Here is a 20,287-nt window from a genome sequence, read left to right on the forward strand (position 1 = left end):
CTTTTCTTCAGTAGTGACACCATCAAGTTTCATTTTGCTCAATAGCATTTTTTTTACTACTAACATGCCTCTCAATTTTGTATAATGTCCAGATTCTTGTTTCATTTTTTTCCTGTTCCACATAAAAAATATAATTTTCTGAAAATTCGCTGAGGATTGCACTCACTAAATAATGACAAAACATTTCAGTTTCAGACTTTATACATCCCTCAGAAAATGCATGTTAATACAAAACCTGTTATTTTAATGACTTTAAATATTTAAAATATGTCCCTGAATTTGGCCTTTGTCCTCCCCCATAATTTTTGGCTACATCCAGAATTCTTGTGCTATGAGGTTGAAAAGTATGGTTACTAATTCTGTGATAAAAGCTCAACAGACTTCAGTTTGGTACAATAATCTGTGCCCCCATCACTGACACATCACTATGTGTAACAGAAAGCACATGAAATGCTCATGTTACATATGTGCAGTGGTCCTAGTATGTACCTGTGTGACCAAAGTTCTGAAATCTTACTCACGGTACACCTAATCACATCAGACCAAATTCCTAAAATCTGGAAAAGCTATTTTCCTAAGTGAAGCCCCATTCAGGAAATAAATGAGGGATATTTCTGTTCATTGTGTAAGATACTTTTTGCAGAGAACCTGCAATCCTTAAGATTAGCAAAAAGAAAATAGGCAAACACTTAACACTTCTGGGCAAGATACAGATTTTAGTTTAGATGTGATCAGCGTATAAAAATAAATGGGATTCTAGAATCAGTAAATCTAAAGAAAAGACAGAGACTGTCTCACATCCGACTCTATGATCTACACATTTACATGGGTGTCTGAATTCTCCTCATTTTGAATTCATCAGGTAACTCACTCAGGAGTAGCCCAAGATGGAAAGTATGGGGTATGAATGGAGAGATGATAAAATCAGCAAGAAAAGGAAAGTTAACTGAATTCATCCTTAACTTTGACCCTGTTTTTACAAAATCTCATCAAAATGCCACTAGTAAATAGAATGTATTTTATATAGTGTATATCGTGGACAGAGATAGGTTAAAAATAAAAATGTCACTAGTAAATAGAATGTATTTTATATAGTGTATATCGTGGACAGAGATAGGTTAAAAATAAAAATGCGACTAGTAAATAGAATGTATTTTATATAGTGTATATCGTGGTATCGTGGACAGGGATAGGTTAAAAATAAAAATGCCACTAGTAAATAGAATGTATTTTATATAGTGTATATCGTGGTATCGTGGACAGAGATAGGTTAAAAATAAAAATGCCACTAGTAAATAGAATGTATTTTATATAGTGTATATTGTGGTATCGTGGACAGAGATAGGTTAAAAATAAAAATGCCACTAGTAAATAGAATGTATTTTATATAGTGTATACCGTGGACAGAGATAGGTTAAAAATAAAAATAATAGCTGGGCGCACAAGTCCCAGGAATAAAACAAAAGTGCTGCAAACTGATGCCTAGACTGGAAAAAATGAAAGTGTAGAATCCTCAATATACAAAAACATTCCAAGAATGTGGTTAGGCCGGGGCGGGGGACATTTCAACCTCCCCTCCATTGTAGAAGGAAGTACTAGTCTAAAAAAACAAAAAAAACTGACAGTCCATAAAAGAGCCCTAAAGATGGTAACGTGGACTACTGAGGATAGGGAATTAAGAAAGAACTGGATCGAAGATACTCAAAATGATTCAGAGAGAAATTAGAGGAAAGAAAAATGCTTGCACAAGAAAAACTGTCAAAAGCTTCAAATGCAAATCCGTATTCATTAATACAACAGATACATGAAAAACATTACATAGTCAAAGGGGGAAATTTAATAAAGTCTACACATTTTTTTTCCATGTAGGCATCATGCCGCACTGCTAACATGGCCACAAACATTTTTAGATTCATTAAATACTGCTGAGCAGCGATCACAAGCACACCACCATGGAAACGTCTGTGGCATGCGAATCACCTCGTAAGCAGGTGAATCTCATGCAAATGAGGCAGGTTGAGTGATCCAGCAAGCAGACAGACAGGTCTGTAGATCCTGTGTCAGTGTCTGTAGTGCACACAGAAAAATTCCATGTACAGGAATATAGACATACAAAAGGGGCTGTAAAAATGTTGATAGATGGATAGGAATGGCATAGCATGTACAGATATGAGCAGAACTATTCCCTGCGTGTCCGACAAATTAAAGGAAATAAGTTAAATTAAATGTATTTGTTTTTAATAATCTGGGCATGTTTGCACTGTGTGTGTGTGCAAATATGCTTTATAAAAGATAAACATAAAGTTCTGTAACAGAGGCCTAGTTTAAAGATGCAGATAGCACCCCTGAGCTACCAGACTGTAACTCATTCCACACCTTTCGGCCCTGAAACATGGACAGAAGCTCCAAAGATGGCGGTGTCTTCATATTCATAAAAGATATGCACACCTCTAGACCAATAGCCCAGCATAATGCATCTGAGATACTTCAGGTACAACTAACATTGGGTAAGACAACGATCCAGGTCATAACCTGCTATAGGTCCCCAACCATGTCCCTAGACTCTCACTCCATATTCCTAAGCACCCTGGAATCTATCAAAGACCAACCCAACACTTTCATACTAGGAGACTTCAACTATCTCTCCATCAAGTGAGAAAACTACTCAAGCAGCAATACACTGGCCCAACACTTACTGGAATTCATAATTTCCAATGCCCTGGAACAGCTCATTCTGACCCCCACTAGAGGAAGCAACATCCTTGACCTGGTTATTACTAACATGGGCGACCGTTGCTCTACACCAGTAGTCAGTCCCTCCCTGGTCAGATCCAACCATACACTAATTACCATGGAAATCCACATCTCACCCACACAACCCACAAAGGTAACTACCTTGAAAAACTTATCCAAAGCTCACTCTGGACTCCTAAAAACAGAGGTGGCTAACTTCACAGCACCCATGTCAATGGAAATTCACTGCATGACTGCTGAATCACACAGCAATGCACTGTACACACATGTACACAAGTGCATGGAACTAGCCATACCCAACAGAACCAAGATGCTCTCCTCCAAAAAAAGGAAACCAATCGGGTGGTTCCCTGCCATTAATAAACTCTACAACAGAAGGAAGAAACTGTTGCAGATAAAGGTGAAGTCCCAAGACTGGAAAAACTCCCTTATTAGCCTCAGCAAAAAGTTGAGATCCCTCATCAAATCCTCTAAAGCCAGCTATGAAGGCAGAATTGCCGCAGTCACTAAAAACAATCACAAAGCCTTCTATAGCTATATAAAGAACCTTCATGGCAATACCCAGATTTGCTATGAGATACTGCACAATGGTACCTCTTATAACCAGCCAACAGATATTGCCAACATGCTGGCCAACAGATTCAGTGCCAACTTTACCTCTCTCCCACCCAAAGGACCAATCACAATACCGGAAGAATGCCAGGCACCCAACATTACTGCAGCACAGGCTAAAGCTGCATTGTCCAAGGCAAAGAATAAGCTTCCATGGGACCCAATAATTTCCCTGGCTGTGTTCTACATGAACTACAAAGTGAACTGGCACCACATCTGTGTGTCCTGTTCAGTCATTGTCTCACCTCAGGCTTTGTCCCTATCAGATGATTCATTGCTACAGACATGGCTTTGTAAGTCAAGCAAAGATCACCTCTTAATAGATGATATGAGACAGAAAAAAGTTGACTTTTTTGAGTTTGTCCATGTAGGGCATGTGTTTAAGGCCTAGGATCCTCTTCATGATGTACTTCTGTGGCCATATGCCAAATGGGTCACTATACTCTATGATTGGTCTAATGAGGGAAGAGTAGAGAGAGATGATGACCTCTTTCTTCCTGGATGCAAAACCCTTTTGGTAATGAAATATGCCACATAGAAGGAATTTCTGACCAGAGTGGCAATGTGGTGGTCAAAGGAGAGGTTGCTGTCAACCTGTGCCCCCAGATCTCTTAGAACACCTTCAGTATTCAGTGAGTTACCATCAATGTGGTAATTAGTAGGAACTGAGTTTTTCCCAAAGGGAATGATGATGCATTTTTTGGCATTAAGCTTGGGCCATGGTTTCAACACGAGTCGTTGGTCTCAGTGAGGCCTTTCTGTGGGTTGGGAGGGCAGCCTAATGGTTAAGGTGTTTGCCTTACAAACACAAGTTGCAGGGTTTGAGTCTCACAAGGGATACTTGGCTAGGCTTAAAATGGCTCGCAAGGACAGTTAGCTTAGTACTAATTTATGAACCTATGAACCTAATAATAGCTCCCAGCTTGCAGTCGTTGGCAAACTTGGTCATCCAGAGTCTCTCCATGTTGGCCTCGACTTCTGAGAAGTAGATGTCAAACAGGAGAGGACACAGGACTGATCCCTGTGGGACTACACTCGTGACTGGTTGTCAATCTGACTTGGAGTCAGCTACTTTCACACTGTGGGTGCTATCTGTGAGCCAGTTTGCAACCCACTTAGTGATATAGGGGTTGATGCCTAGTTTGGTCAGTCTATCAATAATTCCTGAGTGTGGAATGGTATCAAAGGCCTTGGCCAGATCGAGGTAGGCTGTATGAGCTGCCTTTCCCTCAGCCACAGCTCTGGCAACTGACTCAAAGAAGTCAACCAGGTTGAGCAGGTATGATCTACCTTTCAGAAAACCTAATTTCGTGGGGTCCAGAGTTTGGAGATTCCCTATATACTTTTTACTTAGGTCCATAATGATGCGCTCCATAGCCTTACATATCAGACTCGTCTGGGTAATGGGGTGATAATTCCCAGAGTCTGTAGTCACTCCCCCTTTATGGAGAGGGATGACTATCAGTGCTCCATTCTGAGGGACAAAGCCTGAGGTGAGGCTGTGATTCAATAGGGCACACAGGTGTGGTGCCAGTTCACTTTGTAGTTCATGTAGAACACAGCCAGGGATATAGCTGGGTTCCATGGAAGCTGTATTCTTGTCCTTGGACAATGCAGCTTTAACCTGTGCTGCAGTAATGCTGGGTGCCTGACATTCTTCCGATATTGCGATTGGTCCTTTGGGGGGAAGAGAGGAGCAAAGTTGGCATTGAATCTGTCGGCCATTTTGTTGGCAATATCTGTTGGCTCAGTATAGGAGGTACCATTGTGCAGTAACTCAGAGCAAATCTGGGTATTGCCATGGAGATTCTTGATAGAACTGTAGAAGGCTTTGAGGTTGTTTTTAGTGCCTGCTGCAGTTCTGCCTTCATAGCTAGCTTTAGAGGTTTTGATGAGGAATCTCAACTTTTTGTTGAGGCTAATAAGGGAGTTTTACCAGTCTTGAGACTTCACCTTTTTCTGCAACAGTTTCTTCCTTCTGTTGTAGAGCTTGTTAATGGTAGGAGACCACCAGATTGTCTTCCTTTCTTTGGAGGAGAGCATCTTGGTTCTGTTGGGTATGGCTATCTCCATGCATTTATGTACGTGTTTGTACAGTGCATTGGTGTACGATTCGGCAGTCATGCATCTATTTTCCATTTGCACGGGTGCCGTGAAGTTAGCCACCTCTGTTTTTAGGAGCCCAACGTCAACTTTGAAGAAGTTTTTCATAGTGGTTGCCTTTGCTGGTGGTGTGGGGAGATGGGGATTTCCATGGTAATTAGTTTGTGGTCAGATCTAACCAGGGAGGAATTGACTATTGTTGTTGAGCAATGGTTGCCCATGTTAGTAATAATCAGGTCTAGGATCTTGCTTCCTCTAGTGGGGGTACAAATGAGCTGTCCAGCACATTGGAATTAATGAATTCCAGGAAGCACTGGGCAAGTGTATTGGTGCATAAGTAGTTTTCTCAGTTGATGGAGGGGTAGCTGAAGTCATCCAGTATGAAAGTGTTGGGTTGGATCCTAGTAGTTTCCAGGGTGCTTACAAACGTGGAATGAGAGTTTTGGGACATGTTTGGGGACCTATAGTAGGCTACAACCTGAATCACCATCTTACCCAATATAAGTTGTACCTGAAGTATCTCCAATTCATTATGCTGGGCTACTTGTCTGGAGGTGTGCATATCCTTTATGAATACGGAGATGCCACTTCCTTTGGAGTTTTGGTCCATTTTCTGGGTCCGAAAGGTATGAAATGAGTTATAGCCTGGTAGCACAGGGGTGCTTTATGCTGCTTTAAACCAGGTATCCGTTACAGCACAAATGTCGATGTTGTCCATTTTGAAGAATGCTTCAAGCAAGTGCATCTTGAGATTTAGACTTCTAGCATTGAGCAGCATGACCCTCAGATTGCATTTATTTATAATTGTTATGGTGGTAATTTGGTCTTTGGAACACCACCTAAAAAAGGCACTATAGGAGTGGCAAGAGCCTTAGCCAGTATCCGGAAACCTAGAGGTGACAGATGCAGGCCATCTTTGGAAAAGCATTGAGGTTTGTCAATCATGTCATCCCAAGCAGACAGATACTGGATACCCTTAGAATGCCACCAGAAACTTAGCCAATTGTTGAAGTCAATCATTTTCTGCTTGTACTGCAGTATCATTCGGGGCAATGGTTGGATGCTGCTCAGGGCTAGGGTCATACCTGCCTGGGCCACATAATCCGAGAGCTCCTCCATGTCTCTTTTTATGTAGTCCAGGGAGGTATGTCTCAGGTCATTCACACCCACATGGACAATGACAGAGTCATACTTGTACTTATTTATTTATTTATTTGCAGTTGGTTTACCAGGATAGTCCATTGGGCCAAAAAAACCCGTTTTCAATGGAGTCCTGGGGAGAAAAGCTCCAATACAGACAAATTAGGTACATACAGAAAATTACAATAATAATTATACAGAGTAGAAGATAAAACATTTAAGCTCAAAATTCAAGAACTTTCAAAACAATACAATCTGATAAGGATTAATGAGAAGTAAATAAGCTGAAACAGTAACGTGATATACATTGCAGAGTAGTTATTCAGAAGGAAACATAACATTACATTACAGAGTAGTTATTCTGAGGGAACATAAGCTTTGTTAGGTAGAGTTAAGTATCATAAGCGTAAAGGAGGTTAAGATATCAAATATTTATGAGGGGTGGGAGCAAGAACAATCCCATTGGGTCCTTAGATATGTATGAAGAGATTTTTTGAACATGTACTGGTTAGAGGTGGTACAAGTGGATGGTGGGAGTGAATTCCAAAAAACGGGCAAGGTTAAAGGATAGCAAGTGTTTGCCAGGGGGATGAGATGGTTTACGAACTTCTAGTAGGTTTTGATTGTTAGACCTTAAGACTCTATTTGGTAGGTGCATTTTGAAGGCAGAAGACAGGGAGGGACAAAGAGAGGGTCTAAGAATAAGCTTATGAGCTAAAGTCAGCTGTATATATATGAGATGATTAGGTAATTCGAGCCAATTTAGTTTTTGGAGAGAGGAACAGTGGTGGGTGGAGGACCTGTGGCTATTAGCGAATTTGGCGATTTTGTTATAGCAGGAGGAAAGCTGTTTTTTTTGAGAGGTCTGAAGATTAGTCAGTAATGGGGCCCCATAGAGAAGGGAGGGGATGAGAAAGGAGGAAGCAAGCGTGATTTTGGAGGAGCTTGTAAGGTACTGATTCTGACGGTAGAGCATACCTAGTTTTTGATGGTTTTTTTTAATATTTAGTTGTAGATGGGAGGTGTAACTAAGCCGGTTGTCAATTTGAACACCTAGTAGCTTAGTTTCAGACACTAGTTCCAGGGGTGAGTTATTTTGGCTGGTAATTGAGAAAGAGTTTATATTGAAGGAAGTGGATTTGGAGGGGATAAATACCATTAGTTTTGTTTTGGAGGCATTGAGTGCTAAGTGATTTATTTTCATCCAATGCTCAGTAATTGAGAAAGCTTCCTGAGTAAGTTTTTGGAGCAGAGAGGAGGAGGTGGCAGAGCAGATAATGGTAGAATCATCTGCATATTGGATGATGTTTGCAAATGGAATGGATTTGTGGAAATCGTTTATAAATATATTAAAGAGGAGAGGACCAAGAATAGATCCTTGGGGAACCCCGGTGGGGGTACTAAGGAAAGAGGAGGTGGCCTTTTTCCATATTACAGCTTGGTATCTATTTGATAAATAACTGGAGAACCAATTAATGGAGGAGGGAGAGAGGTTAAGTTTTGACAGTTTGGTTAAGAGCAGGTTGTGTGAGATAGTGTCAAAGGCCTTGAAGAGGTCAAGTAGTAAGGTAGAGACAATGTGGCCGGAATCGCGTGCTGTATTAACAGTCTCAAGAAAGGACAAGAGGGCTATCATAGTGCTGTGATTTGGCCTGAATCCGTGTTGTGTAGGGGTTAGAAGGTTGTTATCTAAGAAATGTGGCAAGAGTTGAAGTTGGATACACTTTTCCAGAAGTTTAGATATGGGGGACAGGATAGCACTAGGACGGAAATTGTTGACGTTGCAATTGTTGCCTCCTTTATGCAGGGAGATGATGTAGGCTTGCTTCCACAGTTGGGGCACTGTGCATTCATGGATTGAGCGGTTGATTAGAATGCTAATGGGATAGGCAATTGCATCTGCGGCTATACTTAGGAAGTAAGAGGGAATGTTGTCAGGAGCGTTAGTACATGGCTTCAGTTTCTGAAGGAGTTTCTTTATAGTGGAAGTGGGTATAGGTTTTAATGAGAATTGAGAGGAATGGAGAGAGAGAGAATTTGAGGAAGATACGGGTGATGAGGTGGTTAGAGTAGTGGATAAGGTGGAAGATAGACAGTGTGAAGTGGAATTGAGGATAGGGTTGTTTGTGGGAGAGGGTGGGGGTGTATTAGATAGTGAGGTGGAGCATGTGAAGGAGGAGGAGAGTTTGCTAATAGAGTCGATGAAAAAGGAGTTGAACTGTGTAGCTAAATCTAAGTCTGGGCTATTTGGGTCTGGGGTTGGGGTGTGTGGTTTGCTGGGGTTAAGGAGGGTGGAGATCCCCTTCCAGAATCTTTGAGGGTTAGTTTTATTATTGTTTTGGAGTATAAAGAAGTATTTTTGTCTATCAGAGATTATTAGCTTTTTTACTTTATTTCGAAGGGTTTTATATGCAATATGGTGTTCTGGGGTCTTATTTCTCAGATAGAGTCCCCAGGCTTTGTCTCTAAGGCACATGGTTGATAGTGTGGTTTTGGTTAGCCAGGGGGCTGAATTTGTTTTTATTCTTTTTGTTCTTAGAGGGGCTTGGGAATCAAGTATTCCTAAGAATGTAGAGTTGAAGTGAGCAACTGCTTCTTCTAAGGGTAGTGTCTTTAGATTGTTCTAATTAATTGCTTTCAGGGAATCTAAGAAGGTTGATGGGTTAAAGTTTTTGTCATTGCGAGTAGTGATGTAGTTGTGGGTGCGGTAGGAGATACAGGGGAGTCGGTGAGTGAAAATAGGCAGGTGATCGCTAAGAGGGTCTGGAAGAGTACCACTATCTGAAAAATAGTGGGGATGTGACACTAGAATCCAGTCAAGGATGGTGCCACAGGAGGGTTTTTTTGATGGGTGTGTTATAGTGTTGATTAGCTGGGAAAAGTTGTATAGGTTGATATTAAGAGGGTTGGTTGGAGACTGGATGGAGGCCCAGTTGATATTTACATCTCCTAAGATTATGGTTTCATTGCTGATATTGTCAGAGAGCCATGAGAGGATGTTTTCAAGTGTAGAAATATTGTCCCCTTGGGGGATGTAGAGGGATGCTAGACATATGTGTTTGTGCTTATTAACTTGTAGGAGAGTGAGGAGTACTTCAGCGTTATTAAATGTTGGAGTAGGTTTGTCGTAGGGGGTAATTAGCAAGGAAGAAGAATATAGGAGAGCATAGCTGACTTGTTGTGGAGTAACCTGTGTGCGTGTGTTATGTGTCAGATCCTGGCACCCAACAGACAGCTGACTGTTACCTTCTTCTTATTCAACCTAGTGAGTGGGACATCAGTGTGGCTCACTATCGAGTCAGCTATGATTAGTGTATTGGGCAGGCTGTTTTGCCTTAGGGGCTTAGATTGAGTGGCACACTGCGTAGGTGAGCTATGTGTCTTGTGATTTGTGCTGTGTTGTGGTGGTTGAGTGCATTTCTGATTTGGAGGTCTCTGCTGTTTGGGTAGATTTTCTGTTGAGAGCTTCCACGAAGGTGGGTGTGTGGTTTGTGTTTTTATGTGAGAGCTGTGATGGTGGGTGTTCTGGAGGGCTATGTGTTCCATGTGGTGTGGTGCAGGTGTTGACTTTCTCCTCTTAACCAGCTATTCTGGTCTTGGCTGGAGAGTGCATGATTTCCAGTTTGGATATATTACTGCATCTCTCACAAGTTTGAGTGTTGGGAGGTAAGAGGAGAGGGTTGTCTGTGTACATTAGGCAGTTGCTACACTGCATCAGAATGCCCAAGTTCACCAGGTTAATAGGAGAAAGTACAGGGAACTGACCTTTAGACATGCCAGGAGGGATGGTCATTATTAATAAGTGCTGGAGCTGTTTCCTTATAGGACATTAAGTGCTGTTAGCACTTATGTGTGCTACAATAATTGCTATAAGAAACCAGATGAAGTGCTATGTGAATAAGCTAGTTAAATGCAAGAGAGAAGAGAACTAGCAAGATCTATGGGACAAATTGAAGAGCAGACTTTCTGGCACCTGTAATAGTTTACCCCAGCTTAGCGGTGCTGCGCGGCACGCAAACCTATGCAAACATGGACTTTTAAAGCAGAAAGTTGAAGGGGAGATAGAAACCACTCCTCTTGTGGTAGATAGGCTACCCAGTGCTTAGCACTCACACTGATAAGCTGAGAGGCTTCCCTCTAACACAGAAAGGTCTGGGGAACTCAGAAACTACAATACAGCCTGGAATACAGCAAATATGTATCTGAACTACTCTAGTAACAGGAAAGCTGAGACAACAAGCCAAAACGTTTTTTAAATATAACAGTAGCAAACAAGCAAACTGATTTAAACAAATTAACCAATTAACCAATAGAAAAGCTCAAAACTGAGCCCTGTTCCTGCAGTCGTCAATCAGACAAGCTCAAGCTGCACACTCCTGCCACTGGGGTGCAGGGGAACCTTCTCTAAAAAAAACAATGCCTGGATTAGTGCTCAAGTTATACAAACAAAGCTATATTCAGCAGGTCTGAATCTAGTTTATGCTACAGCAAACAAGATGCACCAATTTCAGAAAGAAACAGTTCAAATAAGCAGGCACAATAAGCCTTTAACCAGAAATTCCCAGCTCAGAAGGGTAGAATATACCCTCTCCTCCCACAAGAGTACAGACCACAAACTTTCTTAATGTAGCATAACTGGCCTGAAGCCCAAGTGCTTAAACCAGAACTAAGACACTTTAGAATAACAGACACTAAGCCTTCAATCAGCAACTCCCATCTTAGAAGGATGTAAGCTAATAGTGTGTGTTTCCTAATAATTACTAGGCCTCATGGTTGGAATATGGACTACATCAGGCAAGGAAGATGTTAAACAGTGGGGTGACTTGATATTTGCATTACTGCCTATCACAGAAGATCATGTGCTGTTGTTCCCCCACACCTAACACAGCAGTGTTCCCATATAACTGCTTTAACAGTAAGTCAGCAAAGGTATATTTGCTGACCAGGCAGTCTCAGGGCTGTAACATAGAACTTGAGCACACTCTGTCTGGCAGCCTGTGTGGCTCAGTGGACCAGGGAAGTTAGCATGGGTGATGGTATTGATGCTTCTAATCTGGTATTAGGCACATCTGTTGCATGTGAGGTATTATTATGTTGGTGTTTTCACAGACTGTCAGTCTTTGTGTGGTGTAACAGTATGAACCTCAGTCACATATTAAGTACAGCAGACAGCTGAGGAATGCCACGGACAGTTAGAGTGATGTACAGATCTGCAGAAACAGGGACAGATGTCAGTGTTTGTAACATACCTCTTAGTGCAGGAAATCTGTTCAAAGCCTGACAAAATGGGGAGACAAAGGCCAACAAACAGGGGCATATGTTAAATACTGCTGTCATAAACATAAGCAGTTGTTAAAATAATAGAGAGTGTGTTTCAACAGACAATTTTCTGAAGGATTTGAAGTCAGACACTCAAATGTATTTAGTGACTTCAGTCCTAAATTCATCCAAGTGATTTTCCAGAAAACCTCAAATTTTATGAGGAACAAACCATGAGCCAAAACTCTGGACGTTCTGTGAAATTCTGGACAGTTGAAAGATATAGTCTGTAACACACAAAATCCCAGACTGGAGTACAGGTAAGTGTCTCCTGGAGTCACTGTATAAGTACTGACAGTCACACTGGGCATGCCCAAACACTTTGTTAAAATTAGTGCAATTCTGTTGCCCCATCAGCAGACTGACCTGTTATGTATAGATAAGTCTATACATACAGACATATACGTATACATATCCGTCTGTCACTATCTCTTTCACATACATAGTATATCTATCGCTAAGTAGTGTCAAATAGATATATACCAATATATATATATATATATATATATATATATATATATATATATATATATATATATATATATATCACATTGATACATAGACTTTCCCCATATAGCTACATAACATATATACATATCATAGACACACACAGCTGCATTTCTATATACATCTTTGTTAATTACAGACAAATGTGTGTGGATGTCTGTATTGTCCTACATACCCTAATAATAGTGAGTAAATCTGCACATCCATACTGTTGCTCAAAGGATCCAAACTAAGGGCATAACAGTACATAATCCACTTACCTACAGACCCCTGTGTCTGCTGGATGTCACCACATAGACACAGGTGAGCAGGTGGTGTAATGTATAATGTTGTCAATGCATGTATGGACAGGGGACATTGTTCCTGCCCACAGGTTTGCCCAACTGCAAGCATCCACATATGGCCATACTGGTAACTGTACACACATAGCTAGGATAATAACAGTTATCTCACTGCTAGGATACTAGATGCAGATAACAGTATGAAGCAATATCACTCTACAGACCACAGATGCTCTTCAACACAATCCTAGTTTGTGTAATGCACAAGTACTGCACCTACAATCACATATACAACAAATCTCAACCTGTAGTGCATGCAATAAGTACTGTGATCTATAGTGAAGACAACTGGATAGGTAGGGGTTCTTACTGTAGGCTACTTGGTGTGTGTATGTGTATTTGTGTGTATACTCCTGCAAAATAACTGCTGTGCCTTCATGAGCTATCCACCTGCAATGGCTATGTACTTTTTGGCCCTGTAACTTGCTGTTGGCTTTCACAGTTCCCTATTTTACAAGGCCTGATGATGTCATCCACCTTAAGTCTACCAGCTGACAGTGTAGTATCAGGACTTAAACCATGGCATGTGAGATTAATACTGCCATCTACAGTGTATAAGACTAGATTGGTAGGGGTTCTAATCTCAATACAGGCTACTTGGTGCACATGTGAGTGTGGGTATGCCCCTGCAAAAGAACTTTCATGCCCTCATGAGCTATCCACCTGCAATGGTTATGCACTTTTTGGCCCTGTAACTTGCTGCTAGCTTTCACACTGTCCTCTTCTACAAGGCCTGATGATGTCATCCACCTTAAGACTACTATCTGACAATGCAGTATCAGGGCTTAAGCTGTGGTGTGTGTAGTTAATACTGTTATCTACAGTGTATGATTACATAAGTAGGGGTTCTAATCTTACTGCAGGCTATGTGGCACACGTGTGCCCCAATGGCATAAATATGATCATCTTGGTAACATAGAAATAAGTATGGTTTTGTTGTATTTTATTTTTAGTGTGTGATGTGCCCCCTCCAAAGGGCTGACCACAACAAGGCCTGCTGATGTCATCAAACATAGTATGTCCTGAACTGATAGTACTAGCTGACATGAATAAGGTGTGCTGCATGCATCACATACTGCGATCTGTAGTGTGTATCATTACATAGGTAAGTGTTCTCATCTACATACAACAAACATGCACTACGTGTGTGCTTTGGTGTGTTGTGTACACAATGACTGGAAGTGGTGCTTGCCTCAATGTAGCCATGGTTGTGTGTGAACCTGTTAGAGCATTTTGCATCATGTTATGGAACCAGAGGATGTTTAAACATCACCGGCATAACGGCCATATGGCCCTGATAATCATAGACATCTTTATACCCGTAGTTACAGGTTCAGCACATATTGCCCCAGCTTATGAGGGTTGCAGGCAGATGCCCTGTGTTCATATAATCGTCACCCAGCCATCCATAGAGATGACATGTTATGAGGTGCACTGAGGTGCTTTTTGTGCCATTAGGCAGGGTTCTGTTTCAAGGGTGTGTTTAATTCTGCTAGACAAATCTCTCCCACAAGCATGTAGTACTAACATCACATACAAGGTTAATGTCCTTACAGTGAATTATCCATCTACTATGCCTCCTATAGATAGGCAGCATATGCAATAAAGCAAGGTCACATTTTGTCCTGTATACAAGACACAGATCACCTCTGCGTAGCGTATATGCCACAGGTGACAATGACACTCATTGCAGATTATCCACATTGAACACATACTGGAGACGTGAAGTGACCTTGTAAGGGACCACACTGTTGTGCACATTTTCCAGTACTGCTTGGAAAGATACATCATTAAATGACCATTGCACTCAGCTATTGGCATGCTGAGGCAAGAGTACTTGGCGGTTATGAGCATGTCATGTACAGGTGAATGTGGCCTCAGCTATGCCATATGATCCTTGCCATACCACTGTAGAGACAGGGTTATCTGAGGCACATTAAGTGTAAACCTATGTGGCCAGGTCTGTATGTCCAGTTCATTCACCCCCGACTATGTACATCACATGTTGCAACTGATGTGCTACTTACCAGGTACGTAGGTCTAACTGATGGAACTGATGCTACATATATATTTGCATGGAGTTAACGGCCATTACAATGTCAACAGGCATGTGTTCCCAATACCCTCGTGCTGGATAGTGACAGGCCACAAAGACTCAATGACTGCTCACAATTTGCAGGCATCAGCCAACATTGTTAGCTACATTCAGTCAGTAGTCATGTGTATTGTGGTTGAATGGATTCCAAGCAGTAGAGGACCCAGAACTGCACTCTGTTCATCACAGCTGCTGACAGATCAACTATTGGAGGTGGATGTCCTTATGCTGCGTATGTGTGCCAGCAATGGGCCACTTAGTGACCCCTACAATGACAGTACCATGGATGCCCTAGTGGGTGCTTTGTAAATGTTGCCTGAGTAGAGGATATAGTCAGACAGCTTGGCTGAGTCTAGGGACTTGTATGCCCTGAAGTGCCCTCACCCAGGTCCATGGTCACTGCCAGTCATGCTCCCCCTGTCACACATCCGAACTGTGTACAGTCAACTGTGTGTAGAACACATATATGTGTGCTGATCAGCTTTATGAGGATTGGATACTCAGACAAAGAGTTGTAGATTTATGTTGGTCAGTGGATGCAGCACCTATGTGCAGGGGTATAACAGTTGCTATTGTCCACTCGGCTGGTGTGCTGCTAGTAGTGTATCAGTATGATTGCAATGTTGTCCCAATGGTGTTAGTAATCATTGTCAGATGACATGTGGGATGCAGCCTGGAATGTTGTAATATTTTTACTTTAATTAAATTTTAATCAAGTTTGCACAGTGCTCAGCTCCATTGAAACATGCTCAATGATGGTCATTAATCATTAACTGTCATAAGCCATTAATATGCATGGCATGCTGCCGAGGGGAAACCATGGCCATGTACATGGATGCATTCCATGTAGGGTCTACATGGAGCCTACACGTATTTTATTAAGTCAACAGAGGAAGTGTAAAAATATAAAGAGCAAAATGTAGAGATTTTTGAAAAGTTTGAAGTCCAAACCTATTTAATGATGCCCTTCATCTTTACCTAAATATAGACTTATTAACTCCATTTCAACTCAAACCAAACCAAAATTAAGTGGAAAAATATTCCCCAAAAAACAAGTAGCAATATTTCACCAATATACTAAAATCCTTTTAGGAGGAGACATTTAACCTTAATCCTTGGCTCACCTATAACAATGAACATCAAGACAATCTTCTTGCACACACCACTCTAACCCTACAACAGTCAACCCCCAACCTCAGTAATCTAACTTTTTTTGCCATAAATGTTAGAAGCATGAGGAATAAAATTGCTGAACTACATGAATAGATTACCCAACATAAGCCTGGTGTTCTCGCTGTAACTGAAACATTGTTTAAACCCAGCATAATCTACTCTGAAATTACACCTCCCAGCTGTAATATCATCTGTAATGACTTTATAAAAAGGAAAGGTGGTGGCATTGCTTTAATATTTCTCAACAACTAGATTTTCCTGTACAACAAGCCAATACCCAAATTCAGTTTAACAGGGATTCTTGTTACTTTCCTGAAATTAAACAATTATAAACAAATATGTATTACTGTCCTTTACATCCCTCCTGGCAACAATGCAGCTATACTGGAAGACGTCCTACATTGGATATCCATAACAATCCCACAAGAAATAATACAACTAAAGGATGTGAATGTCAGTTTGTTGAACATAAACTCTTGGTTGAACCAGTTAATAATGGCTCACAAAATAATGCACAATCATAACATAAGGTAGTTCCAACCAAGAAAGATTTTTGAGGCATTGACAGTGATGGGCTGAATGTGTGGAATTTGTTGCACATTTAGCAGTCTTATTATAACATGATTCTAATTTACTTAGCTCTGACTTTTTTAGGTTGGTAAGTATGAGGGATGCATATAAGAGTGAGGAGAGAAGGTGGGTTCTAGCTGCAGCTATTTTTGTGTTAGAAATGTGTATGTCAAATTTTAGTCTGTTGTCGATTATGATGCCTAATAGTTTTGTTTGGGAATCTGGGAAAATCCTAGTATTATTACTGGCAGTGATATAAAAGTTAGCCAAGAGGTTAGTAAGCTGAGATGTGTGAAATATCATAAGTTTAATTTTATTATGGTTGAGAAAGAGTTGTGAGTATGCTAGCCAGATTTCAATATCAGAGAAGGCTTTTTGTGTGACTGTAAGTAGTTGAGTTATTGTGGATGCTGCACATATGAGGGTTGAATAATCTGCATATGTGTGATAGATGTTTGGCAGGAGGCAGTATTAAGATCATTTATGAATATGCCAAAGAGGAGGGGCCCTAGGATTGAACCCTGGGAGACTCTAAGTGTAACAGAAAGGAGTGGGGATAGATCTTGCTTCCATTTCACACCTTGCTGGTGGCTAGATAGATAACTTTGAAACCAGTTTACAGCATCAGGGTTGATATTAAGATTATTCAGAGTGGACAGTAACTTAGGATGGGAAACTGTATTGAATGCTTTAGACATGTCCAAAAAGATGGAAGACACTATTTTGCCATCATCTCTGAATTTATTTATAGTATTAGTGAAACTTAGAAGAGCTGTACTAGTGCTATGATATGGCCATAATTCATGATGTGACGATGAGAGGAGATTATTGTTTAGAAGGTGTTTAAGAAGTTGTAAGTGGCTACATCTTTCCAGAATTTTAGAAAGTGTTGAAAGTATAGCAATGGGCTAGTAGTTTGTTAGTCCTGTTGAATTGCCTCCTTTGTGTAATGGTGTAATATATGCAATTTTACAAATAGCTGGGACATACTGTTCTGTTATAGAGCTGTTTATAAGTATTGACACAGGGACGGCAATAACATCTACTATTAATTTTAAATATTCTGCTGGCAAATTATCTGCTGCCAGTGAAGTGGGTTTCAACTTCTTTAATAGTTTTGCAATAGTTTGTTTTGGGACTGTCTGAAATGAGAATGCATGTACAATATTGCTTAGATTGCTGGGTGTTGGAATTGTGGGAGACTTGCTATTCTTAGTCAGTGGTAAAACACTTTCAGTGAAGAATATGTTAAATTGCTCAGCAATATTGTTTGTGTTATTAGGTAAGTTGGGGGGGAGTTGTGGTTTGGCCAGGATGAAGTTGGCTATTGATTGTGTTCCAGAATTTCTGTGGATTCATTCTGAATTTCCATTGTAAATTAGAATAGTAGTGTTGTTTGTCTAGTTTAATTTGGTGTTTGGCACTGTTTCTAAGTTGCTGGTAAATTAAACGATTTTGGGGGGACTTATTTTTAGCCCAAATTTGCCATGCTTTTCCCCTTTGATTTAGAAGGGCACAGGTCTCATGGGTTAACCACGGTGTGTAGCTGGCTTTGATGTGAACTGTTCCTGGAGGTCCAAGTCTGTTTAGAACAGTAAGGAAGGTGTCATTGAGGTGTTACACAGCAGTATCTAAGGGCAGTTGCTTAAGAGGAGTCCAGTCTATTTATTTCAGGAATATTAAGTAGAATATGTCAGTTAAATGTTTTCTTATTACGAACTTGGCAGAATTAATTAGTTTAGTAGGGGGTGCTGTGATTTCGCAGTAAATAAATTCCAAATTGGTCACTTAAGTGATATGGGAGACACCCTGCTGTTTAGTAATACTGGGGATTATTAGTTAAGAACCAGTCCAAAAATAGATTGTTTATCTGTTTTCTTGTCAATTCTAGTTGCGTGAAAAATCATTTGAGTGAAACCATGGAGGTTTAACTAGTTATGATCATTGTTAGAGTTACATGTCATCCACTCTGTGTTAAGGTCTCTTGCAATAATGGTTTCCTGTGATATGGCTTTTGTGACATTTTGGAGAATGATTTCAACTGTAAGGGAATTGTTTCCTGGAAGGATGTAGACGGCTATTATATATATATATATATATATATATATATATATATATATATATATATATATATATATATATATATATTTGTTCTCATTTACTTGTAATCTTGTTATGAGTAACTCTGCATTATTAATATTAGAAATACTTATGTTTACAGGTTGTAAGTTGGGCATGTTCTTAAAGAGAATTGCTACACAACCTCCTTTTTTTCTATTCTATCAGCTTTTACAATATTCTAACCAATTGGGGTTATTTCTATGTCTGGTATATGTGGTTTCAACCAGGTTTCAGAAAGGATGATAATGTCTGGGTTGGAAATGGAGACAGTTGCATGGAGTTCATGCATTTAGGCTTAGTAGTCGTATTTCAGAATGTTTATGTTGAGTAGGTAGTTTGATTTGCATTGCAGAGTTTAATGAAATCATGTGTTTGGGGCCTGAGTTTGGGTGGATATCACCACAAAGCATGTTTGTCTGTTATGTGAGTGATGACATCATCAGTCTGCTGCCAGCACCACAGGAAAGTACTAAATAAAAGTGAGGCGTACAGTATGTATGAAGGGATTACATCATTAGTGTACTGCCAGCACCACAACAGAATACTAAGTAAAAGTGAGGCATGCAGTATGTATGAAAGGATAACATCATTGGTGTACTGCCAGCACCATGGGAAAATACTAAGTAAAAGTGAGGCATACAGTATGTATGATGGGATGACATCATCAGTGTACTAATGTGGCAATAACCAAACTGTAAAAAAGCAAAACGTTCCATACTGACAGACAAGAATAAGTCCTTTATTCACAAATATTTCAATATAAATATAAATATTTCGATATATCATTGATCATTGATATTATATATCAATATAAACATCAATATTTAATATTATAAATTATTATTGACTTTACGAGGGACATCCACTGTTCGAGATACACATAGCTCATATACCACAGAAGGACAGATGCAGTTTCTTTTTTGGTCAACAATTAGGAATCCCCTTGTAGGGTGGGGGGTGTTTTTAGGGAGAGTAGTTTCTTGTGGTGGTCCTAGCGTTAGAGTAGTTTGACCTTGTTTCTGGTTCACATGGTGTTTTAGGTTGAAAATTGTTGTCATGACACCACACGCTAGTGCCTTCAGATCTTTCATTTGAACATCTGAAATGTCAGCAAAGAGTGAATATACAAACATACAATGCACATTTATACAGATCTGAAAAACAGTTGCTTTAAATTCAAGCATAGTGCTGCAAGAACTATGTTGTTGACAAAAGGCAATTTTGAAATCAAGCGCTATTTGTTTTATACAATAGTAATGTGCACAGGTTAATATTGGAGAATGCATGATTTACAACCTAAACTAAATGAATGAATTCTGTACAAAATATAATATAATTTTTATTTTATGAAATCTTTTTAACATAATATATCTATTCAATTGTTTTTAACATCAAAGTGTCATCTTTCTAGCACAGCTGCACTTTAATATGTTTTTTTTTAAAAAGTAAAAAAGTATATACAAAAAAATGTATAAAGCATTAAGGGTTAAGGCACGAGAAACCATTTAACTTAATTTTTCATTTTAAAACTAATTTTAACTTCAATGGTTCA

This window comes from Protopterus annectens, chromosome 4.part0 (assembly GCF_019279795.1).
Source record: "Protopterus annectens isolate FY-2018-M chromosome 4.part0, PAN1.0, whole genome shotgun sequence".
Classification (NCBI taxonomy): domain Eukaryota; kingdom Metazoa; phylum Chordata; order Ceratodontiformes; family Protopteridae; genus Protopterus; species Protopterus annectens.